General features: G+C 42.5%; 1 long non-coding RNA gene across 2 annotated transcripts; it reads right to left on the bottom strand.

Moving 5' to 3' along the window:
- Window positions 1-4,737: 4,737 nt before the first annotated feature.
- On the bottom strand, window positions 4,738-26,456 carry LOC120884898 (uncharacterized). 2 transcript variants are annotated; one of them, XR_013429047.1, is made up of 3 exons: window positions 24,344-26,456; window positions 11,531-11,646; window positions 4,738-5,787 (listed from the first exon to the last, which is right to left on the bottom strand). It is a non-coding gene; the product is annotated as an uncharacterized LOC120884898 (long non-coding RNA). The 2 variants fall into 2 exon arrangements; XR_005727309.2 differs by having other exon boundaries at window positions 25,454-26,455.
- Between the last annotated feature and the right edge of the window lie 245 nt (window positions 26,457-26,701).

The following is a 26,701-nucleotide window of genomic DNA, read 5'->3' as shown; positions in this document are numbered from 1 at the left end:
TTCTTTGCTCTTCAAGCACCTTGAGAATGAGATCCAAATCTGCTTTGCTGTTCCACTAGTATATTGCAAGGCTCAATAAATATTTCCAGAGTAGGATTAAAATAATTAATAAATAAATAAATAAATAAATAAATAAATAAATAAATAAATAAAATGGCCCTCCTTTTTACTGAAAAATCTTTGGGACCAAACTTGATCAAGGTGACTTTCTTTTTTTCCAGCCCTAGCCCCAGGTTCTACTTTTTCACCTTTTACCTATTGTCGGGCTTGGCTGGAGAGTGTGGTGACTAATTTAGCAGACAGAGGCTTTCCTATGGAAAGGGAAGGGATGGTTACACAGTTCATTGTTTGTCAGTTGGTCTCGGATCAGGAAGGCAACTGGGGATAAGGCCCTGGCAGAGCGGCCTGGAAGGTTTCCAAAGTGAGGATTCAGAAGTGAGGTTTCCCCTTCTCAGGTCACATCAGCAGTAAGGCTGCACTCCACTGTCTATAATGTCACCACTGGCTACAGACAGATGCCTGAGACGTAATAAGCATTCCAGGACCGCCACATGAGGCAGCAGCTGAACATCAGTCATCCTCATGCTGGGTCAAAGGGTGGGGCCAGTGTGGCAGGTCCCAGCGCAGCTGCATACTTGGGGACAAGGTTCCCTCCCCTGCATACTTCCAAAGACCAGGCAAATATTTAGGAGAGTTCCACCAAACATCCAGCCCCTTCAACAGGTGTCAGGACTGATGAGGAAAAAAAAAAAAAAAAAAACTGTTAACAAATGACTTTTCCATCTGTTTTTAGTAGATGAAGGATTTACAAGAACCTAATTTGTCTCCTTCAGAAGTTAGCGCAGCCAATACAAATCATGTCAAAAACACTTGGCCAACTTTGTGGCTATCACCTAAAAGATAAACAAGCATCCCCTTCTCCTTCTCTCTCTTTTACTTCTTATAATAAATAAAATAAATATTAATGGACTTGTCACAGCCAAATGTTGTTTTTTTTTTTTTTACTTTCCTTCCATGTGGAAAGTTTTCCTTTGGTTTGTTTATTTCCACAGAGTTATATTACTCTGTTGTGTGTTTATTGCACGATTTATCCAATCTTTGTGTTGTTGTTGTTGTTAAACATTTAAGTTGTTTGGGATTTTTTTTTCCTTTCAAAAAATTCTATAGCGTATTCTTCTACATATCCCTATGTACATATAAAACTTATAAGAGAGTCTCTTAAGTGGAATTGATGGGTAAGTATTTCCACAGCTTTACTAGATGAGTTATCACTAAATTACTATTAAAAAAATGGTTATATAAAAGACATTAGAATGAATCAGACCTAATTTTCCTATGTTCATACATGAATACACAACTAGTGTAACTCCATATCATGTACAACCACAAAAATGGGATAGTATACTCCATGTATATATGTCAAAATACCCTCTACTGTCATGTGTAACTAAAAACGAACAAATAAAAATGTTTTAAAATGATTGCATCAATTTACACTCTCACCAACAGCATATGTGTTCCTGTTGCCTCATATCTTTTCCAATTTTCACAAATGTTTCTGGTTTTTTATTCTTAGGTATATAATGATATCTCACTTTGATGTAATTTTCTTTCTGTGACTACTATACTAGTAAGAATGTACATCTTTTAGGGTATTTATTGGCCTTTGGGGTTTCTTCTTCTGTGAATCATCTGTTCGTATCTTTTGCCTAATTTTGAGTTGTTCATCTTTTTCTTATCAATCTTTAGTTTGTTTTAAATACATTTAATCTCAGATTGATTTCTGGTCCTTTATAACTCTTGTTTCTCTTATAAATGTTAGCTGTAAATAGTTTTGCTTTCTAACTTTGGTTGGCACATTAAAATGCAAATTGATTTTTGTATAATGATCTATCTAATAAACTGCTGCATTCTCCTATAAATGTTATGAGGCTCTTTTTTGGCACATCTTTAGAAATTTTTGATACTTCTGTACCCAGGGAGATTCCATCAGCCAGCACACACTCGTGGTTATCTAGCCAATCCAATCCACGCAGGAGTGAATCTATTCGCCAACTCCCTGGCTGAACCGCTACAGCTTGTTCCTGAACATACTGACATATGCGACAGCAACGCCCCCTTCTGGAGGCCTGCCAGCAAGACAGAACTCTCCTGGGAGGTGGCTGCAGTGCTTGTTGAGATAAGGCTGCGTGGCCTAGCTTGAGGTCAGCTTTACTGTTACAAAACAGAATGATCTCCAGGCAAAGGGCTCTGAGCCAGCAGGTTAGACAAGGGGCTGCCTGGTTGACCTGATTGGAGGATTGTGTGTCTTGCTTGGCCACATCCACAATCCTTCCACTCCGCCTATTTGGAAAGGCCTTGGGGACATCAGAAAGCAGGCCAGAAGAGGAAGCTGCACTGCCTGAAGAAAGGGAGTTACAGAGAAGCCTGCCCCTTGCCCTCCAAACACTGCACTGAGCTCTCAAGCTGCTCCCCAGCTAGATTTCCACTTGAAGCGTCCGTCTGGCCTGATTGCTAAAGGGTAATTGGGCAAAGAGCCCCGTGAAAGGCCAGGAAGATGTGTTCTGTGGATTGTCAGATTTGGGGTCACCCTAAGTGATGGTGAAGTGGGGGGGGGAGGATGAGGAACTGATGCTCATTTATTGAGCACAGGCTGGTCTTGGGTCCCAGCTGTCCCCACAGAATGGTCCTGAGGCAAGGTGATTTTTCCCTATTACCTCTTCTCTCGTCTCTCCAGAGCATACAGGGACCTGATGGCTCCATGCAAAGGTCTAGGTTCTATTTCCACATCCATCAAAGCTGAACACCAGTAGGGCAGAGTGAAAAGTGAATGTACCCCGAGTCAGACAGGTCTGGGTGGAACTCGGGCATGGCCTCCTGAACTCTTCTAAGCTTTGGTTTCTTCCTCTAAGGGAGAAGAAAATATCATCCTTGAAGGGTTGTTGAGATGACTGAGTCTAAATTAAATCATGTACCTCACACCTGAGTGGCTGCCTGATAAAACTGTTTTGGGAAGGACAGTGGGGAAACTGCTGAGTGACTTTTCTAGTTTAATGGGGCATTGGGTACTTGCCAATCTCACTTCTTTTCCACTGAACCAAGAAATGTGAATTCCCCTGAAATGAGAGACAGCCAGTAAGTACCATGCTGTGTGAGCAAGATAGAATTTATGAAGATGTGTTCGCTCATTTTATGCTTAGGACAACCTTATGGATACAGCAGATACTGTGGCCAGGCTTCAAATGAAGAAACCAAGACAAGTGCTAGATACAGACCAGCACAAGAAGTTGTGTGTGTGTGCCTCCTGGGAGCCTTTGCTGATCTGGACCCCCGGGTCATTACTTTTCTCCTGTCCTGAAACCTAGTCTCAAGCCTTAGGTAAGCACACAGTTTTTAACCTGGCTCCTGGGCTGTCCCAACCACATGTTTTTCAAGGATAAATTAATCATTTCAATTGCCTGGAGCAATAGTTCGCTGACCCACACGATCCTTCCAGTCTCCAGTGCTTTCCTGCTAACAAGAATTGCCTGGAAAGCTATTGTTTTTATTGTTCTTGCTTTTTATAGGAACTGCCATTCTGTGTAACATCCACGAGCTGGAAAGTGCAATCAGATAACGGTAGAGAGGAAACAAAGGTAAATGAGAAGAAAAGAGAGCAAAAGAGGCATTTTAGAGGCATCAGCAAATCATTAGACAAAAAAAAAAATGATTGTTCTTATTCTATTGTGTTTAGTTTAGCAATCTGTGTATACCTTTGTATTGCTCCCTCCATGGATTTGTAAGGTTCTGGAGGCGGGTATCTGTATCTGTCTGCATTCCATCTTCTATAGCACCTGGTCTGGCGTCTGGCATATAAAAAACTGACCCACCAGGTGCGGTGGTGTATGTTTGCAACCACAGCTACTCAAGAGGCTGAGGCAAGAGAATCACAAGTTTAAGGCTCGTCTGGGAAACTTAGTGACATCCAACCTCAAAATAAAAGGGTAGGGGATATAACTCAGTGGAAAGTACTTGCCTAGCTGTATGAGGTCCTGTGTTCAAGCCCCAGTACCACAAAAAAAAAAAAAAAAATCTAAACACTGACCCATAGGAGGAACAACTACCAGTGGCCCATCTCCCCAGAAATGCCTTTTCCTCTGGTACTCTGTCATGTCTCACAATGAGAGTCTCCATCCCTGGAAGGTACTTTCAATGAGGGTAACCAGTTCCTACCCAATGTCTCCAGAGCAGCACAGGATACCATAGAAGAGATATTTGAAGAAGAAAATTAAAGGAAAAGGTGACACACAAGACACCTCATGTTTCATAGAAATAGGCTCCTGGGACATGAAACATAGTTTCAGAAATCAGGATTCCTGAGAAAATAAATTGCTCACACCATCATTCTGCCAGGACTTGTTTGTTAGCATCTGGTTCTATGCCGCAGCCTGGGCCTCAAGGCAAAGAACACCTTGTTCTTTTGTGAGTCAAGCTGATGACTTGGATCTCAGTCCTTTGATCCCCATTAAAACTGGGTTGGACCACTACAGATCCTGAGGAAACCCAGTGCTGTTCAGACCAGGGGATGCCCCAAGCCTCATTCCACCACGGAGGCCAAGAGGCTACTGTTGTATTTGTTTCTTATTTGTCTCACTGTTTGCATCATTTATTTATTCAGTCAACCCATTCATTTACATACTTTTCTGTTGTGTTACAAGACGGATTTAAGGTGAAACCAAAATTTATCCAGATGAGTCATTTCGGTCATCAATTGCATTTAATAATTTAATTCACCAAATAATTTTAGAGACAAAAATATGTGAAAAAAAAAACATCAGAAAGTATCTTATAGTCTAGGTACAGCAGTGAACAAGTAATCAGACAGTTATAATTGCACAACAGTCGCCTTATAATTTTCGTAGTCATTGGTAAATATTCTTACTGTCAGTGAATTTCATTTTCATAGTTGAGTATATTTTATGTATACCATTCCTCAACACCCAAAAATTGCTCCCCAGATTAAAGCTGGTGCAGTGGCAGCCCTCTAGCTGCCCACCCAGGTTTGCTGCCCAACAGCCTGCTGCTCCCAGCCAGGAAGCAGTCATCGGGACTGAGCTCTCCCTTTATAAGTGAAAGAACTCATAAAACAAACAGAAAAATCACAATGAATGTTAAAGCAATTCTTACACAATTCTTAATGCAACTTGCAAATTATAAGCTAGTGTGGAGAAGCATCTAAATTTGCAAGTATTCCATGCAGGCTCTAGTTTTGTTTAGCTTGGATCATCCACTTTGGAATTCGATCTAATAAATTCCTGTTAAGGATTAACTAGGATGGAGGAGGTTTGCATGTCCCAGGACCTCCAGCGAGAGACAGATGTTTCTAGGTCAGGACCTGCTGTGCCTGGCTCTGGGTGAGAGTCCCTTGTTTCACCCGTCTCAATCCTGAGTGCAAGCCTGGGTCTCTCCTTTCATTGAGGAGCTCTTGGGAACCTAGGTCCCTCTCTGGGCTTATGCAGAAAGAGATCCTGGTTCTCTTCACCTTCCAGAGGACTGTAGGAGACTCTCTGGGCCTCTCGGAACCAGAATTTCCTCCCTGGAGAAATAGGAATTCTAGCCTTGCCTCTTTTCTCCAGGCTGGCTGACAGGTTGAGGGCCTTGTGAAGCTTACATCACTGGGTAGAGCAGAAGGGATTTGTACTCACTGGTTCATCTGCTGGAATGACCTGTTTCCTGTGCTCTGGGTTCACCTGTGTCCAGGCTGCATACTGTATGATTCCAACTGTATGACATTCTGAAAAGACAAAACTATGGGAGATGATAAGATGATCAGTGGTTATCAAGAGTTGGGGAGAGAAGGAGGGATGAATAGGCAGAGCAGAGGATTTTTAGAAAGTGAATATATACTGTATATGATGGTATAATGGTGACAGCATGCCATTTTTAATTTGTTCAAACCCAATGAATGTACAGTACCAGAGTGAAATCCAATGTAAACTGTGGACTTTGGATGATAATGATGTATGCTCATCAAGTATGATGAGGGCACATTCTGGTGGGGGAGGTTATGCATGTGTGGAGGCAAGAGATATATGAGAAATTTCTGAACCTACTCAATTGTACTGTGGACTCAAACTGCTATATATATATATATATATATATATATATATATATATATATATATATTTTATAAATATATATATATATTTTAAATATGCAGAGGAGAAATGAAAAGCCCCTGAAATCCCATTGAGAGAATAAGGAGGCCCTCATCCCCACCCCTGATCCCTGCCAAGGTTTTCATTCATGGCATAAGCTAATTTCAAAAGATATTTCCACTAGTGCCCCATTTCAGGAGCTGCTAACTACCTCTGAAGTTTGTGAGACATTTTTCCTGCAACTCCACCCTACCCCACAAAATGCCAGACCCTGACTACCATTTAGCTTTCCTGGGGCAGAACAGTGAGCACCTCCACCAATGGCCCTAATAAAGCCTCATCACTTGGTCCTGTCTGCCTCTTTGCAATTTCTATCTTCAATTGACCAAAAGTACCTTGAGTTAATCAGCAACATCACTATCTACAGAAGTGGTCTCCAAACTGCTGAGACCACACAGCCCACAGGGAAAACAAGTTTGCACACAGACCTCTAATGAATGTATATTTATTTATAAATTTTTCAAAAATAGTGGTAGGGGCCAGGGGTAGAGCTCAGTGGTAGAGCACTTGCCTAGCACACAGGAGGCCCTGGGTTTGACCTTCAGCACTGCAAAACAACAACAAGAAAAACAGAGGTGGGATTGTAGAACAACATTTTTTATACAGAATGTATAGGAGCTAGACAAATAAGGACTATAGTACTTCTATTATTCAGAGATTGTCTTTTCCCGGGTAAAAACTGACATGAGTCGGGCTAGTCAAGAAATTTTATCTTTTCTCTGGTTACTGATATGATTTCACAGGACACAGCGATCACCTCCCCTCTGAAAGTCTTCTGAGAACACATTCCTAAGTAGGGAGGGCTGCTCCACAGGCACCACAGCTCATGTTTTGCTTGTTTTTTGGTTTTGTTTGGCCTTGTTTTATGTTAAATGACCCTCCCACTTCTTCTCCCCATTTGCTGGAATACCAGCAGCCCACATGGGCACAGTAATGTTTGAAATGGAACACTGGCATTCCAAATCTAGATTATCACCTAAAGAGAAGAAACAGACCTCTGTGTAGACTGATTTAAGAATGAAGCTAATCTAGGTGCTGAGGTCTGGATTGAAATCCCTGCAAGTGATATTTGAGACCATCCAGCCAATCCCTGAATTTAACAGATGAAGAGATGGAGACCTGACCATCGGCTCCACTTCATCCTTAATGTTAGGAACAAACCAAGACCAAGAACCACCTCCCTCCTCTCCCTAGAGATCAAGGTTAATGGGCAGCACTTACACCTGAAACTTTAAACTTCTTTGGGACATGTTACAATTTATTCTTTCATTCTCTTCTGAAGGTGTCACATTAGACAAATGAGGGGAAAATCATGTCAGAGAGGTAAATGATTTTCCTGTGTTCACAAAGTTAACACCTAGGACCTAAGTTGCCAAGCACCCAGTTTTAACAGTAAACAAAACAGTACTATACATTGCAAAATCAGAGTTCTGTACTAATTAAGGAAGCTGATGATTTATGAGGAAGCATGTTGAGTGTTATAGTTATACACACAGTAGCTCAAAGTGAAGAAAAATCTCTGATCTGAAAGAGAACAGAATAATCTATCTCAGTAGTTCTCAAACTGTGATCCCCAGACCAACACCATCAGCACCACCTCAGGCCTCCTTAGAATGCAAATTCCCAGGCTTACTCCAGACCAACTGCACCAGAAGCCCTGGGAGTGGGGCTCACAGGCTGTGGTTATGTTGCATGTTCAAGTTTGAGGATGTGCATTCTAGAGCAGAATTCTCAAATTTTGGTCCTGGGACCCTTAGCTTTAGGATTTCCACAGAGAGCTTCTGAGATAGGTGATACGGAAATGCAAGAAAAAAAGTCTAACATTTCCCAAACTGGCCTACTGTTAAGTTTTACTGGGGCCCTCTCAAAAAGAACAGTCACCTGAATTGGAGGGTATGGCTCAGTGGTAGAGCTTGCTAGTATAGATAAGGCCCTGGTTTTGAATTCCCAGTTCCACAAACAACAACAAAAATAAAGGACCAATTACCCAGCCTTTGCCCCCAAGGAATTCAGAATCTGAGCAGGAGAGAATAGTTGAAAAAGCTAGGCTCAGATTCTGAAGCAACTCCTTGGGGAGTGTGACTCACTCATCCAAAAGCACCTGATAATTATTGCACTAGGCTCCATAAACCAATGGTTTACCTATAATGTGCCCCCAAAACCAACACCACCAATATCTAAGAGACATCTGAAACTACACATTCAGTTGGGATGGAGGAAAGCCTGTCAACAAATGAAGGAAGAAGAGGGACAAGAAGGAAAGGAAGAAGGAGGAGAAGGGGGAGGGGAAGAAGGAGGAGGTTTCAAGGAAAACTAATAAAAGATGATTCTGCCCCTTGGACCCTAGGGAGGGAGCCTGGCTTGATGGTTAAGTACATGGGCTTTTTTTTTTTTTTTTTACACCTTGAAAACAGGTAGAGTTATTACCTGAGGTACACAAATAAAATAATTAAGCCCTTCTACCAGTTTTGTGCTATTTAACATCTTACATATCCTCATTTCCTTCTTTAGTTTCCTCTTCACTAAAATGGGAATATCATCTAACTCACAAGGATATTGTGAGGATTAAAGAAAATATTGTTTGGGCTGGGCTGTGGCTCAGCGGTAGTACATTTGCCTGGTATGTGTGAGGCACTGGGTTCGATTTCCAGCACTACATATAAATAAAGGTCTATCAGCAACTAAAAAAATAAAACTAAAAAATTTTTTAATATTGTTTTTTATATATGACAGCAGAATGCATAACAATTCTTATTACACATATAGAGCAGAATTTTTTATATCTCTGGTTGTATACAAAGTATATTCACACCAATTTGTGTCTTCATACATGTACTTTGGATAATAATGATCATCACATTCCACCATCATTTCTAACCCCATGTCCTCCCTTTCCCCTCCAACTCCTCTGCCCTATCTAAAGTTTGTCTATTCCTCCCATGCTCCCTCTCCCTATCCCACTATGAATCAGCCTCCTTATATCAAAAAAAAAAATTCAGAATTTATTTTTTTTGGAATTGGCTAACTTCACTTAGCATTATCTTCTCTAACTCCATCCATTTACCTGCAAATGCCATGATTTTATTCTCTTTTATTGCTGAGTAAAATTCCATTGAAGTACATGGGCATTTGAGGCTATTTAATTTCAGCACCAGTTCTATCCCTTTCTAACAAGCAGCCCATCTGGCCTATTTGAGCCTCAGTCTCCACATCTATAAATAAAGTTAATAACGGTATTATTACAGAAAACAGACTGCCACAAACAGCACTCAGAGAGGAGGATAACTCCAAACTTTTTTATGTGGGCGGGCCCAAAGATCAGACTCCAAATTCTGAGCGCTCATCACCAGATGTTCACAACATTTCTAGACTATCTAGTGTTATACCTTTTCTAATATAAATGATAGGTAGTTGTGCGTGGGTTTCAGGTGGGAAGAGTAGAGTGCCATTAAGGGGAAGAACTGGTTCCTTTTACAAGGCCTTCCATAAATCTCTGGCCTTGGGCCCGAGCCTTCAAAGGGGTGTTTACACTTCAAAGCAAAGTAGTTAGACCCTAGGGGAAGTCATTGACAGTCCAAAAGTTAGGAGATGACTGAAGCTGACTAGAAAGGGCAAGGGAATTTTCCCTTCCCCAGGCACTAATTCTCATGACAGTGTTCCTAGTTTATTCTGCATCCAGGCTTGGGTTAGGTACCCATTACAGTATCTTCCCCAAAGAACTGTGAGTAGCAAGTGTAGTGAAGTTGTTGGTGTCTCCCAGGTACCAATGGCCAGTGTGGTCACAGAGAACAAGAAACATCCAGTCAGTGGGAACCATTGTGATTCTAAACACCTCCTTTGGGCAGAATTCATGCCAACTTTTTTTTTTTAATCTAATTAATCCTAACTTTGTCAGAGGAAAGGCTGTACCCTTGCAGACCTTTCCTATGATGATGAGTCCTGTTCTTTAAATCTACTTTAAAATCAGACCAGACACCAACAAAAGATGCTTACACAGTTCTCCTTATTCCACAAATGAATGAGGAGATCAGGCAAGGAATCTGCTTCTGCCATGATGGGACCCAGCAGCCCACATGGGCACAGTAAATGTCCATGCCTCCTGGTGAAGTTTAAACTGGGTGAGTCTTAATCCCAGGTGCACCCCTGCTTGAAGCTGGGCCACACAGGTTCCCCTACCACCACCCCTGAGGTTACCCTGCATCTCTTGCTGCTCCTAAGCCTGGTTGCTTTTTCCCACTTCAACTCACTACTACTCTGGGGGGAAAAAAAAACAGGCAAGTTGATTGGAAAAGAGATGAGGTTGACACAAAATTTATTTTCTCAGGGAAAACTGAGAAAGGGCAGGACAGAGCTAAGAGCTGAAACAGGCAATAGACTATTAATTGGTTAAGGGGTTACTCTACACCCGTGGTTCTCAAACTTGAGTGTGCATCAAAACCACCTAGAGGGCATCTTCTAATGAAGATGGCTGGGCCCCCCTCCAGTTCTAATTAGCAGGTTTGGGGTGGGCGTGAGAATTTACTTTTCTACCTAGTTCAGGTGATATTGATCTTCTGGTTCTAGGGGCATATTCGGAAGACCACTATTCTACATTTTGAAGAAATAAATGATGACTTATCAGAAGCTTTATATTATCATAGAAACATCAGATTGAAAGATATTCTTCCTCAATGGCTAATTGTAGTGGGGGATGAAAGGAAGCATAAAATATCACTTAAAAGGCATCAAATAATACCTATGATTATGCCATATTTGATCAGAGTACTGGTCCCAATCATTGGTTCACAGTATTCTGCTTATTGCTTATAAACATGATTTTTTTAAAAAAAATTTATTTCATGGCATTTGAATGAGCTATTGAGCCAAAACATCAGGGATGATGTGTCTAGAGCTACATAGGAAACTCAAATGGAAGATCTCTGGTCTTCTCTCATTTAACCTGGTAACATTAATTAAATTAGTTCATTAACACTTCAGTGCTGAGATGGTGAGGCACAAAGAAGTACTAGAGGTAGGGTGATGGCTAAAATCAGCCCCAGCAGAACATGAGATGGGGAAGCAGCCTGAAGACTTGGGTCTGAGGTTGGTTATGGAACATCAGAATGCTGGAACACCAGGAGACCCTGCAATAAGGTGATGGGAGATATCAGCATACCTGCCTTTGTGTACCACCATCTTGATTATCAAAGGGATTGTGAGAGGCACTACAGAGGACTAAAGGTGAGAGAAAAATAGTTCCTGACTGTTCCAAAGGGAAATCAGCATAGGAGAGACAGTAATGACTTGGCTCCTGACCAGCCATGTGTGCCCTGTTTAATTCACAAGAGCCTTACCTCTCTCCCTTGTGCGCTGCCCCAGTTCTCTTCCTGTCGCAGGAAGGTGTGCTGTCTGTGTAGGACATTCCACAAGGAAGCCGTGTCACTTATTTATGGGAGGACGTGGTGCAGGTCTGTGAAAGGAGAAGACAGCTTAGCTTGACCTCAGATAGAAATATGTCCCTTGAAATTCGAGATGCCTTCTGCTAATTCCCATGGAGCCTGGTGTCAGGTAACTGAGGACAAGATTGTAAACACAGCTGCTTCTGTCCCTTCCTTTTCTGCAGGCAGCGTCTGGGGGTTACTCTTTCCCAGGAGCAGCCTCCTTGAGCCTAGAAGCCAGTTCTCGGTATAGACACCTTGATATTCCATTGTGCAAGCTCAAAAGAGTCTTCCAGGTGAGTCCAGTGCCTCAGTAGACAATGATGCATTCTACGAGGGGGACCAAGCCTGGCGCATGCCTGTAATCCCAGCTACTCTGGAGACTGAGGCAGAGGGATTGTAAGTTTGAAGCTAACCAGGGCAACTGAGTGAATTCCCATCTCAAAATAAAAAAATAAAAAAGTCTTGGGATGTAGCTCAATGGTAAAGCCTCCCTAGGTTCAATTCCCAGTTACACACACACACACACACACACACACACACACACACAGGAGAACAATTAAAGTGATAGGTATGGTGAGGGGCTCAAACACAGAAGAGTGAGGCCTACACCAATAGAGGCTCTCGAACATATTAAAGGAACTAATTTTTGCAGCATTCTGACCATAAGTCAAGCCATTTGCCTGTGTTGTTTCATCTTCAGTACGACCGGCTAAGATGCAAAAGTAGGCTCAGAACCAAGTTCTTTACCCAAGATCACCCAGCCAGTAGTGACAGAGCCAGGGTTCCAACTGACTTGAGAGCCCTTGCCCTGTTCACCCACCATGTAACCCACTAAGGGTAAACACAAGAGTCTGTAATTAGGAGAGAAAGGGCAATGTTCAGGCACTCCCCAGTTCTACAGCATGACAGTTTTAGGTTAGACACAGTGGGAGCTGTTAAAAACAGGCATAGATTATCCCAGGGAGTTAAAGAAATCCCTCTGGGGAAACTTGGAGTAACGTTTCCTTGTCCAGGAGTGGCAGACCTCAAAATGTGGAAGGACCCTTCGCAATTAGGGGTAGCCCAGAGGAAAGGCATGGATGTGAGGCCTACAGAAGTGGCGAAGTCCCCCCAAAAAGAGAGAATCTCAAAGTCTCTCATCCCCCACCAATTTACACACACAAAATAAAAAAAAGAGTAACTGAGGGTTGGAGGTGTAGCTCAAGGGTAAAGTGTTTGCTTAGCATGTTGAGGCCCTGGGTTCAAACCCCAGCACCACAAAATAAAGAAACAAATAACTGAAAAGTAAGGTTTTGTTTGTTTTACTTTTACTCTAGCACTCAAAGAAATGAGGCTCAAGTGTACAACAGGTGGTCAGGTGGCTGTTTTGGAGAAGGAGGAAGATATGTACCTGGATCTAAGCAGGAGCCCCTCTAAGCCTGAGGCATCGGGCAGCTGTGTGTTCCCTTCTGTGGAGGGCAGGTGGGCTGTGTCCTGTTGTAGACTCACAGGGCCTCAGACCATGGACACCAGCCACAAACAGAATGATTAAATAGAGCAAAATCAAATCCAAACCTTGACAGCGTCTATGCCTGTCCACTTCAGCATCGGCAAGCTGCAGCATCCTTAAGCAGTTCACCCCCAGAAAGGGGCTCCCTGGGGAAGGTCCCTGAGGGTAACTGGGTCCTCAGAGAATCAGAGAAGTTCCCTGCCCCTAGCCACTGAAAAGAGCCTCACCACTCAACAGGAGCAGAAACCTTTGCTCTCCTGCCTCAGTGAACACAGCCAGTCGTTCAAGGCATCTCCTCTTTGACTGGTCTTGCCTACCTTGTCCCCCAAACTCCCTCAGGGCTTCCCATTCCCCCTTCACTACACTCTGCTTCCTTGGATACACCTCTGTTTTCTACTGTCATCCTAAATCCTGTTCATCCAAACCTTTGCCAGCTACTCTTCCAACAGAGGACTAATAACCAGAATGTATAAACCACTAAAAACACTTACCACCCAAATCCAATCATTAAGTGGGCAAATGAACTAAACAGACATTTCTCAAAAGAAGAAAAAACAAATGGTCAAACAAATATGAGAAAAAATGTTCCAAATCTTTAGCCATCAGAGAAATGCAAACCAGAACTATTCCAGTTTCACGTCACTCCCATCAGAATAGCATCTGTCAAGAATTTCAGATGATAACAAATGTTGGCAAGGATATGAAGAAAAAGGAACACTTATACAATGTTGATGGGGTTGTAAATTAGTACAACTACTAAGGAAATCAGTATGGAGGTTCCTCAAAAGACTAGAAAAGGAGTCACCACAAGACCCAGCTGTACCATTCCTTGGTATTTATCCAAAAGAACTAAAGCCAGGATACTTTAGAGATACATAAATACCCACGTTTATCCCGGCACAATTCACAATAGCTAAATTATGGAATCAGCCTAGGTGTTCATCAACAGATGAATGGGTAAAGAAAATGTTGTATATATACACAATGGGGTTTTATTCAGCCATAAAGAAGAACAAAATTATATCCTATGAGGAAAATGAGTAGAACTTGAGAGCATTATGTGAAACAAAATAAGCCAGACTCAGAAAGTCAAGAGTCATGTGTTTTCTCTCATAAGGAGAAACTAGAGAAAAAAAAAAAAAAAACAAAACATTTTGGCCAGGCACAGTGGGGCACGCCTGTAATCTCAGCAGCTCAGGAGGCTGAGCCAAAGAGGATTGCAAGTTCAAAGCCAGCCTCAGCAAAAGCAAGGTGCTAAACAACTCAGACCTTGTCTCTAAATAAAATACTAAAAAGGGCTCGGGGTGTGGCTCAGTAGCCAAGTGCCCCTGGGTTCAATCCCTGGGACTTCAGCCAACAAAAATTGTGAAGGAGGTGATGTTATGAAATTAGAAGGGAAACCAGTAGAGGAAAGGAATCAGGGGGAGGGAAAGGAGAGGTACCAGGAAATTAAATTGATCAAATTATGTTATGTACATGTACAGATATGGAATAATGAATCCCACTATTATGTATAATTGTAATGTACCAATAAAAAATTGATTTAAAAAATTTAATAAATAAATGAATCCTATTCGTACTTCAAGGACTAACTGAAAGACACATTCCCCCTGAAGCCTCTCAGGTCACCAGCTCACCAAGATCTCTCTTTCCTATTAATTTTCCCCCTCCTAATCTGCCACCATACTTAACTTTCTCCATAACATCCATGCCCCTCAAGTTTACTTGACTTGACCTTTTAGATGTCTGTCCAGATGACCGTGCTTTATTTATTTATTCATTTATTCCAACACATAGCATGATTCAGGGAGCACAGCAGATTCTCAAACACTTACTGTTTGAGTTCCTAAGTATGAATGATGGACAAACTTCTTTTAAAAAAAAAAATAAATAAAAAACGAACCTTCAGTGGGGCTTCATCATATTTGCATTACATGTTCTCAGAAACAAATGCCCCAGGCTTCACAGGGCACGTCTGCTTATATGGGGAAAACAACCAAACAGAACATAGAAAAAATTCATAATTTCACCATCTAGAGTCAACCAGTGTTTAAAATTTAGGATAGATCTTTCCAAACTTTTAAATGGAGAGATTACAGATGGATGGACAGATAGCTATTTTTTATAGGAGCTCCATTGAGAGATAAATTCACATGCTTTACAATTGGACGGACACATCATGGAAAAGAAAAAATTAGATCCATTCCTCACACTAAACATGCTAATTTCAAATGAATCGAAGATATAAATGTAAAAATGACACCATACAAATAATGAGAAAAAGTGAAATATTTTATAACCTAAGAGAAGCAAAATCATTCCTAACTATAACTAATAAAAGTAATGAAATATTAATAAATTTGGCTCCATGGTAATATAAAAACACCCTAAATAAAATCAAAAGTCAGACAAAATATGGGAGAAATAGTTGCAAATTGTAAAACAGACAAAGTCTAAAAAGAATTTCTCAGAAGAAAAGCTGCAATAACCCAATAGAAAATATATGAAGAAGCATTTTGCAGAAAAAGAAAAGCAAACGATAATAACTTCACCACTGCTCACATTAAGGGGTCTCAAATTTAAAGTATGCTGAGAAACCATTTCTTATCTTTTGCGTAAGCAAAAATGCAAAAGCTTGACAATATGCTCTGTTGGCAAGACTCTGGGAAACAGTCATTCTCCTAAATTGCCAATGAGATTTCAAAATGGTACAATTTCTGTGGAGGAGGATTTTGTAATGTCTAGCAAAACTACATGTGCTTTTCCCCTTTGACCCAACAACCACAGTTCTAGGAGTTTAACCCAAATATAGCTACCAGAATTGTGAAATGACATGTGCTCAAGGTTGTTCACTGCAGCACTATCTGTAATAGCAAAGGCTGGAAACAAATTTTCACCAGTAGGGGACTGATTGAATAAATAATAGAGAATACACACAATGAATTGCTGTGCAGCTATAAAAAGAATAAGAATGGTCCCCAGAGCAGACTGATAGGTGAGAAATATGCCAGAAGAGTACAGCATGCTATCTTTCTTTATTAGAAAGGAAAGAGGAATATGAGAATGTATACATATAAACAACCAGAGGGTAAAACTAAACTTTTTTTTTTTTAATTAGCTCTATGATGAGGAAGAGGCTGACAGCTGAATGGAGAAGAGAGACATGGAAGTTAAACTTCTCTGCTTATATCTTTTTTATAGCTTTTACTTTCAGCCATGTGAATATTTTAGAGTACTGGAAAATCAAAATCGTATTTAGAAAAGGCAGCCCCCTTCAATAAAAATCAAATGGAGACAAACGAAGCTAACACTATATCAAGTTGATTTCATAATCACAGTGAGAAGAATAATTTCAAGTGACTTTAAAACATAGTATTTCAACTGAACACCCCTAGTGGGATAGAGCCTAGGGACAAAAAGAGCACAAAGAACTCTAAAGCCATGTTTATCAGTCTTCCTAGTTATTCAATGGGACAAGTGACCCAGTTTCTTCAACAAATAAAATGTACAAAAATTAAAATGAAGCGATTCTTTTATGGCTTAGAAAAGACCTAAACCAAAGGCAACTGTAAAAAGAGTTTTGAAATAACAAAGAAGATTGAATTCCGGTATTAGCATATTATCAAGAAATTATTAATTTTGAGTATGATTTTATTGAGTTATACTATTTAAAGTTTATTTTATATTATGGTTATGATTTATTATGATGATTTATTTTATTGGGTATTACAGTTACATTTTGTTTTATCTTGTTTTAACCTTTTCTCACTTAGAGTCAGGTTTCTCCCTCTATGTTTATTATGTATCTACTGATTGATTTTAAAATTTATTTTTAATTTTTAAGTTAGCCATTAAGCATGGTTCCCTGGCATCTAGCAACAGAAGCTAAGTTGTGACTTTAAGAGCCCCTACAGATATTTCTAGGGCCAGGACCCTAAGCCTGATATGGCACACCTAAGTCTGAGTTTCTCAGAAAGTGCAAGTGAAGAATTGAAGCCTTAGAGGTAATGACCTTTGTAACAAATATTCTGGTTGATCAAGTGGGTTGAAATGGAACAACTTTCTTGGCATGTAAAACACCACTCGAGGCCAACAGCGTGGGTTCTAGAGATTTAATTCCAGCTCTAATACTTCTTATCCTAAGGCCCTGGTCAGTTATTAACCTCCCTATGCCTCATTTTCCCTCTTTGCAAAAAAGGATACGAACACCTACCACATAGGACTGCTATGAGCCTAAGTTAAAAACATGCAAAGTGCTTAGAACAGTGACCTGTACATATGAAACACAAAGTTATTAAATACAATACCTCTTGGGTTTTATTTATTTATTTATTTATTAAAGAGAGAGTGAGAGAGAGAGAGAGAGAGAGAATTTTTTAATATTTATTTTTTAGTTTTTGGCAGACATAACATCTTTGTTTGTATGTGGTGCTGAGGATCAAACCCCGGCCACACGCATAACAGGCGAGGGAGCTACCGCTTGAGCCACATCCCCAGACCACCTCTTGGGTTTTAGCATCTAATTTTAGAATAAATTTGTGAGCCATGTATATTGCTTTTTTTAGTTTTCCAAGAGAAATAAAGTTTATTGGGAGTCATTTAGAATTATTTTTGCACCTTCAAGCCATTAACATGTTAATGAGGAATAACAAAGCAAAAGATCCTGGTTTCCAGTGTTCTTTCTGCAATGATGCGCCCTCTTCTGGGAGACTCTAGATGGTGACCACTGGGATCTGAAAAGGTGAAGAGGGCAGGCTGTCCTAAGGGGAGACCAGGCCAGGTGCCAAATGGCCTCAAGACACCTCCTCCCTTGGGCCAGGCTAGGCACCCTTCTTTGCCTTTTTACTTACGGGAGGTAACCATTTGCCAAGGGCACACTCATCAAATTGAAGTTGCCATCATTTTTACCTCCCCTGCAGGAAGGCGCTTGTTGGGAGTGGAGCTAACCCCCAATCACAGTGCCTGGCACCCAGCAGTGTTGATAACTGAACTAGTGCCCCGATGAAAGGCCCGCAGTTCCACTTAGGCGCACATATCCAAAAGAATTGAAAGGAGGATTCTGAACAGATATTTGCACATTCCTCCTCCTCATAGCAGCACTAGTCATAATTAGAGATGGAAGCAACCCTGTTGTCCATCAACAGGTGAATGGATAAGCCAAATGCAATATATCCACACAGTGGACTATTGTTCTGCTTATGGCTGAAGAAGGAAATTCTGACACATTCTACCTCAAGGATGAACTTTGAGAACATTAACATTATGCCAAGTGAAATAAGCCAATCACTAAAGGGCAAATACTACCTAAAACTGAAAGCAAAATGGTGTTTGCTGGGAGGTGAGAGGAAGGAGAAATGAGAAATTGTTTCGTGGATCCATCTTCCACACCCCTCAGGAGCCCCATACTGGACCTTCTCTCCTGGTAGTATATCCCTTCCCCCACCATCTCCCTCCCATCCTCTTCTCCCTGCCCCTCACCCCAAGGGCAGGGCAACAGGTCAGAGGGCTAAGCAAACAACCCTTTTGAACACAGCTCCCTTCTTGCAAACACTTCTCTTTTGTCTTAAATTCCCTGAGATCCCTCACCCCATTCTTTGGATTCAAGAATGTAAGTAAATTTCCCCTCTGTGGAAACCAGTCCACCCTTCCCTGTCAATCCTCTATACCAGCTGCTGACTGGAGGGAGAGGCTTCTGACTCCCTCTAAAAGGGGAGAGGCATCTGGCTGACTCTACCATCTGGGGATTTACTGATGGCTCTCTGAATTGACAGACCATGGGTCCTCACCTTTAAATCCTCACTGAAACTAGTCCTATTGTGACTAGCAGGTGTCAGAGGAGAGATCACTTTCCATTTTCAATAATAGGGAATCAGAAAATTTGGTGGAGGGGCAGCAGGGATATTTGAACTGACCCTCAAAGAGTAGGTCAGATTTGGCCAAGTAAAGATTAATGGTCAGGGGAGAGGGAGGGGGAAGTAGAGGCAAAGGTCCAGAGTCAAGAAGTGGCAGGACCTGTAGGTAATGCTATTGAGCTGCATCAGACGTGCCTGAAGGAGAATCCTAGGGATGAGGTGGGAACGTGCTCACATATGCCCAGGGTTCTGTTTCGCATTGCATTTGGCTCAGTCTGAGCTCAGTCTGTCCCATGATACTTTGAGGAGATGAAGGCAGCTGTGCAGCCATTCTCAAGCCTGGTGTTTGGGTTAGCACAGGCAGATTAAGCTGAGAGCCCTAAAGTTCACTGCAGCTGGCAAGGTGCTGTTTGGAATGCTGTCCGTCTAGAAAGTAGAGTGCCTTTGTGTAATAAAACTAGTAAAATTCTTCTGCAGCTGACCGCATTATCCCGTAAGCTTTGTGCAGATAAGCCAGCTGCTTCTCCAGGCATTCTGAGCACTCCAGAGGATCAGTCCAGCCTCCCTGGAATTCCCATGACTGCACAGTACAGTCACAGCAAAGGCAGGTCTACTCGAGGAAACAGGAAGCAGTAGTTTAGCTCTGGTCATTCACTTTCCATGTGACACTGGACAAGTTACTTAGTCCCTGAACCTCAAATTCATCAGAAAAAAATGGGTGAATACTGTCTGCCCCTGATATAGGTTCAAATCAGAAAAGTAATGTGCATAAACATGCAATGAAACATCAGGTGGCACACACACAAAAGGAACAGTGACAATGATATGCACCTTTCTTTGCAGAAGGCAGCATTTCTACTCCTCTCAAGACCCAAGAGCAAAAGGAAGCAGAAAGCATTTATGTTCCCAGGAGGACAGAGGCTATGAAGGGATGTGATAAATAATAGCATTGACTTAAAAATAAATATCAGTGCCACAAAAACACAGCTTCCAGACCCCAGATGTTTTGGGTCTGTCCTTTCTGTTCCACTTCTCTGCTCTTCATTTCTATGGTATCTATCACCATGGTATCTAGGTTCTCAGATCAACTCATTATACTTAAAACGGAGACATGTGGGAAGCCTATTATTCCTCTCCCAAAGCCTTATCCCTGAGTTGAGCTTGAACTCAATAAGGTGGAACAGGCTCCTTGGATGACGGAATCTTGAGAATTACATGGGAGGAAAAAAGCAAGCACCAAATAACTATCAAATGCCCACAGGGTGAAGGTCTTATTAGCTGCCTGGAGATCCTGAGTAATCTGCTCCTTGCCCTCAAGGACTTACAGCCTCTAAAGCAACAGCCAACTCTTTACACATAGGACTAGCATAGGACATTTAATCACACCAGAGTTTGTCCTTGCAAAGGTGATAGCTCGTCTCCAGAATAATAACAGCTCACTTCCATAGCAAATTCAGTCTCATTTCATACTGCACCATGGTCAAACCAAACTAGCAGAGAAAAGTGAGCACTAAGGAAATGTGTTAAGGGGAAGGACTAACGGAGGCAGACAGAGCTAAACAGATCTAACTCATCACAGAAAGTCAGCCCCATTTGACCCAGGATTCTCAAAAATCTCAGATAATGTCCAGAGAGGTCAGATCTTGGTTCTACTGCTCATTCTGCTACCACTTCAATGGATAATCTAAAATAATTACTTAATCTTATCTGATAAATGCGCAGTCTTTGAAGCTGGCTGCATGAGCCACAAATCAGGACACTATTAGACAAACATTTTTTTCTTTTTTTTTTTTTTTTTGTGGTGCTGAGGATTGAACCCAGGGCCTTCTGCATGTGAGGCAAGCACTCTACCAACTGAGCTATATCCCCAGCCCTATAGACAAACATTTTAATGCTATTTGTAGAAAACAAGAGGCCTTCTAGGAAGTGTGGAATGAACATAAGTCTCCTGGAGTTTCTGGGACATATAATTGTTTATAGATGCAGCCACTGACAAAATATTGAGAACAGAACTATCCCAGATAGCCTGGGGCAAGGGATTGTAGAAATGGGCAGCCTTCTACCTAAAATGAGCCTTCCCCGTGCACTGCCACATGTTCAGCAACACCTTTTTAAATATCTCCAGTGAACTAGTTTTAAAATGAACATATTTTATTTCTTTACAAACCCTTGTGTTGAGGGCTGACTTTCAATAGATCCCAGCAAGGAACCAGCTCTGCTCTGAACAAAACCCCCGACCCAGGAGCAGGGTTAGGGCCAGGTTCCCCACAGAGGTGCATTTGGTGGTGGGTGAGAGGACAGCCCTTTTCTGGCCACACCCCGTTTCCCAGGACCAAGGGCTCTGGGTACTGGTGGACGTGAGGCAGCCCACCCACTGGGGAGCTACTTTTAATATTGAGGCAAACACCTGCTTCCTAGCAACTTATTTGTCCATCTCAATTTTTTTTAATATTTATTTTTTTTAGTTTTCGGCCGACACAACATCTTTATTTGTATGTGGTGCTCAGGATCAACCAAGCGCCGCGTGCATGCCAGGCAAGTACGCTACTGCTTGAGCCACATCCCCAGCCCCCGTGTCCATCTCAATTTTGCTGTTTACTCCCATATAAAATAAATAGTGTCTCTTCCACAAACATTGTAAATATTTAAAGGGACATTGGTCCTTGAAAATCTTCATTATTCTAAACCAAACACCCCTAGTTTCTTCTATTGTTTCTTGGTTTCCAGGCCTGTGATCCAGGATGCCCTTTAACCGAATTCTAGCAGATCATGCATCTCTCTGTCATGGCACAGTGTAGCCACAAAGGGACCTAAAGGCTCCCTTAATCCACCCTAGCTGAGAAGGCAGCAAATGCCTAGCCAAGGGTACAGAATTGGACATTCTCTGGCCTCTTCCACTCTCCTTCTTATCTATGCCTTGCAAGCATACACCTCTGGTCTTGTCAAAATATAACAGAAGCTGCCCCCTGAGTGGAGAAGGCACCTGAACTTATTAGCAGGACCAAGATGAGGCCTAGCAAAAGAGATACTTTGTGGTTGGCCTAGAGAGAATGCTATAGGCTATTTACCCAGGCCTTCTCACGGAGGGGTGGGGGGCGGGTCAAAGGAGGCCAGCATGGCTTTTTGCCTGCCTTTGGCTGGACTTACATTTAAGGAGAAAAGAAAACTTGAAGCTCTTCCAGCAAGGAGGGCTGGCAACATTTAACCACCTCCATTTCCTTCCAACAAACTAATCTTAACATCCAACAAAGAGTAAGCATAGTACAATGAGTTTATTATAGCTCTTGGCCTGAGTGCTGTGCTTCTACTAAACCAAGCAAAACATTGCATTTTCCTTTTGAGCCAGTGTTTCTATTGGCTCCTGGTGAAACTACGGATTACAAGGAAAAACAAAATATTTCCTAAATTAAATGATACCTAGATCCTGCAAGGTTTAGGATCAGGAGATGTCAAAAAAGGAAGGTCTGATGATTCAAAGAGCCCTGACTTAATCCCTAGCCTTTAGGTTCTCTCACTTCAGTTAGCAAATCCACACCACACCAATACCCAATGTTTTTAGTCAACTCTTCTGCTCTGAGACTAAAAGACCCAACCAGAGAAACTGTAGAGGAGAAACATTTGAGGGCTCACAGTTTCAGAGGTCTTAGTCCATAAAGACCAGTTCCATTCCTTGGGACTCAAGGTGAGGCTGAACATCATGGAGGAAGAGTGTGGTGGAGGGAAGCAGCTCACTTGGTGATAAGGAATTAGAAAGAGAGAGACTACAGAATGGGGAAAAAAATCTTTACCACCCATACCTCAGATAGAGCACTAATCTCCAAGATATATAAAGAACTCAAAAAATTTAACACCAGCCAAGTGTGATGGCACATGCCTGTAATCCCAGTGGCTGGGGAGGCTGAGGCAGGAAGATCGCGAGTGCAAAGCCACCCTAAGTAAAAGTGAGGCACTAAACAAATATCAGTGAGACTCTGTCTCTAAATAAAATACAAAATAAGGCTGGGGATGTGGCTGAGTGGGCAAGCACCCCTGAGTTCAATCCCTAGGGCCCACCCCCAACCCCACCCCCACAAAAAAAAGCATAAAAAAAACACCCCACAAATAACCCAATCAATATATGGGCTAAGGAACTGAACAGACACTTCACAGAAGAAGAAATACAATCACTCAACAAACATATGAAAAGATGTTCATCATCTCTAGCACATAGAGAAATGAAAATCAAAACTACTCCAGTCAGAATGGCAATTATCAAGAATACAAGCAATATTAAGTGTTGGTGAGGATGTGGGGGAAAAGGTACACTCATTCACTGCTGGTGGGACTGCAAACTGGTGCAACTACTATGCAAAGCAGTATGGGGATACCTCAGAAAACTTGGAATGGAACCACCTTTGACCCAGCTATCTTAATCCTCAGTTTATACCCAAAGGTCTTAAAATCAGCATACTACAATGATGCAGCCACATCAATGTTTATAACAGTTCAATTCACAATAACTAAACTATGAAACCAACCTAGATGCCCTTCAAGAGATGAATGAATAAAGAAAATGTGGTACCTTTACACAATAGAATATTATTCAGCCTTAAAGAAGAATGAAATTATGGGATTTGCAGGTAAATGGATGAAACTCGAGAATATCATGCTAAGTGAAAATAAGCAGATCCCTAAAAACCAAAAACCAAATGTTTTCTCTGATAAGCAGATGCTGACCCATAGTGGGAGAGGGGAGGGAAGAATGAAGGAATTTTGGATTGTGCAGAGGGGAATAAGGGGAGGGGTTGGGCTGTGGGGATGGGAAGGGCGGTAGAATGAGACAGACATTATTACCCTATATACATAAATGATTACACTACTGGAGTGACTCTGCACCATATACAGCCAGAGGAATGAGAAATTGTGCTTCATTTGCACACAATGTGTCAAATGTATTCTACTGTCATGTATAACTAATTAGAACAAATTTAAATAAATAATAAGAACAAATTTAAATAAATATACTTATTTATTTAAAAATAAATTTAAATAAATAAGTATATATATATATATATATATATATATATATATATATATATTTTTTTTTTTTTTATTTTTCCTATAGCCCTGGCCCCAATGAACCACTTCCTTCAGCCATACCCCACCTTCTTCCAGCTTCCACTCAGTTAATCCCATCAGGGATGAATTCATGATTAGATTAAGGCTATAATCCAACTGTTTTTCCTTGCATTGTCTCACATGTGAGCATCTGGGAGACACCACATCTCAACCACAATACACTACAATAACTATGCTGTTAAAGTTGTACTCATAGTCCATTCAGGTTGCCATAAAAAATCATAGAGAGCATGGCTTATAAACAGCATAAATTTATAATTTTCTCACATTTCTAGAGGATGAGAAGTCCAAGATCAAGTACTGGGAATTTTCCTCATAGGCAGACATCTTCTCATGTAGCCTCACCTGCTGGAAGGAGACAAGCTAGCTCTCTGGAGTCTTTTTATAAGGGCATTGATCCCATTCATGAGGGCTCTATCCTCATGACCAATCACTTCTCAAAGGACCCCTCTGCGTCTGATACCATACCACCATGGACTTGCCAGATCTTATCAACGCCCCCCTGCTCCCGCCCTTGTAATGCTATCACCTTAGGGGTTAGAATTTCAACATAGAATCGGGGGAGGGGACACAAACAGACCATGGGATAGTCTGGGTGTAAACATTACTCCTTCTTTCACTCTTTGGGTTGCTCTAGGCTCTGCTAAGCCTCAGTGGCTTTCCCAGCATGAAGCTTGGCTCCAAAATAACTAATTTGTCCCCAGAGTTCACAGATCCTAAACCAATTCACTGACTACCTAAGAGAGCTACTCCCTTGCCCAAAAGATGTGGCATGAGTTTTTAGTACCCTCCTTGGCTTCCTCATTTCTACCTGGAGCAAAATATCTTCCATCCCAACCCCCAGCAATTCCCTCATTGGCAATCTTGGCATCCTCAACTTCCAGTCGAATGAGACCACTCATTCTCTGACTATCCAAGTTTTCTTGCTCAGATCAAAGATGTGAATTTGAGAAACGTTCTTCCTCCTTGGTGGAGTAACAAAACAAATGGCTTTACCCCTCAGATAGAACCTGGCTTCCTCGTGGAGAGATGTGCCCTTAAACACAATAACACAATTTTTACAAAGTAAACCAGTTGGCCAGTGCAGTCCTTGGTCCTGGAATCCTCCTTGGACTTGGATCCTTATTGCAGTATCATAAGACTGGTCTTTCCCTTGGAGGGGTGCCTTCTCTCCGAGACATCCAGGACCTGCCACATATGCTTGGGGGTGCTGGAACAGCATGTGACTTGTCGCCTGCATGCTGAGGAGGGCTCAGAGAAGAGCTTCCTTCAGGATGTGCTTAGTGGGATGGCAATGTAACCCACAGGAAAGGAAGGGAGCATTGCCATAGAGAGCTGCCCCGACCTCAGGTAGCCAATGAAATCCTGCAGGCTCACCTTGCACAAGTGGAGAGTTCCGCAGGCCTTACCCATCTTCTTGGCACCATGGGAGAAGGAAAGTTGGTAACTAGCCCCCTGCTCTGATGGGGGCTGCCCCTTCTGCACCAGGAACACTGTGCCCCCTGGCAGAGCCCAGAGATTCTCTTCCACGTCTACGTTTGTGCAGTCCTCCTCCAGCAGCAGAGCAAGGCTTGTCTGCAGCCTCGGGGTGCCAGGCTTTGCGGAGAAGGCCTCAGACCCCGCCCAGCCTCCACCCCTCTGGCTGGCCCTGCTCACTGACGACTTCTTAGCGCTGAGGCGCATCACACTTGTGTTCTTCACAGGCCCAGGATGGCTCATTGCAAGGGGAGGCGTGACATTAAATAAAGTAATTACAGCTTTAATATGGTTTCCGGCAAAAAGGAAGGCTACAAAAAAAATACACACCGGCTTATGTACATAAATACACCGATTTTAAGTACTTGGAGATGTAGAAGCGCCCATTTTTGAAGTCCGTAGGCAAAACGCCTCTTGTCAACGGAGTCCCCGCCTCATGGCAGATGGAGTTCTGGCTCGGCTACCAAGGAGGCAGGGGCGGGAGCTGGAGACCCGCCAGGCGCGGGCGGAGGGAGTCTCCATCGCGCTCCCGGCAATGCGCCCCCGGAGGCCTGCGACACGCGGAGAAGAAGAAGGACGCGTCTGCCTCGGGCTTGTGACTGCGAGGCCTCGGGACAGCCCTGCTTCGTCCCCGGGGAAGACCAGGCCAGTGGGCTCAGCGCCGCAGGAATGCGCAAGAGTCACCTGGGTACCGCGCGGCAGCCACGCCGCCCGCCCGCGAGCCTCACCGCCAGGGCGGCGGCCCCGCCGCGGAGGTCTCCGAGCTCCTGTGCGTGATCCGGCACCCGACCACTAGGTGGCGGCAGAGGCCGCCAGCGCGCGGCTTGTAGGCGGTCAGGGTTCTGAGGTTCAGAGGACCCAGGACCCAGAACTGCAGGAGGCTGGGGCACACCAGCTCGGTGCCCAAAATGCCCTGGCCCGGGGCCAGCGTGCACAGGCGCCTTCAGTAGTATTGCCAGGGAAAGTTGTTGGCCACAATAACACAGAACAGCATGGACACAGGTAGTAACACAGGGGGTTGTTTAAGGAGGAGCATGAGTTCTGGAGTCTAAAGGGCTGAGTTGGAATCCTGCTTGATGACCTTGTGCCCATTGTTTAACTTCCAATTAATACCACAGCCTCATCTGCAAATGCTGATAATTTATTTAG

This window comes from Ictidomys tridecemlineatus, chromosome 12 (assembly GCF_052094955.1).
Source record: "Ictidomys tridecemlineatus isolate mIctTri1 chromosome 12, mIctTri1.hap1, whole genome shotgun sequence".
In the NCBI taxonomy this organism is placed as follows: Eukaryota; Metazoa; Chordata; class Mammalia; order Rodentia; family Sciuridae; genus Ictidomys; species Ictidomys tridecemlineatus.
The sequence above is the reverse complement of the archived record's forward strand: the minus strand, read 5'-3'. Positions and strand labels throughout refer to the sequence as shown.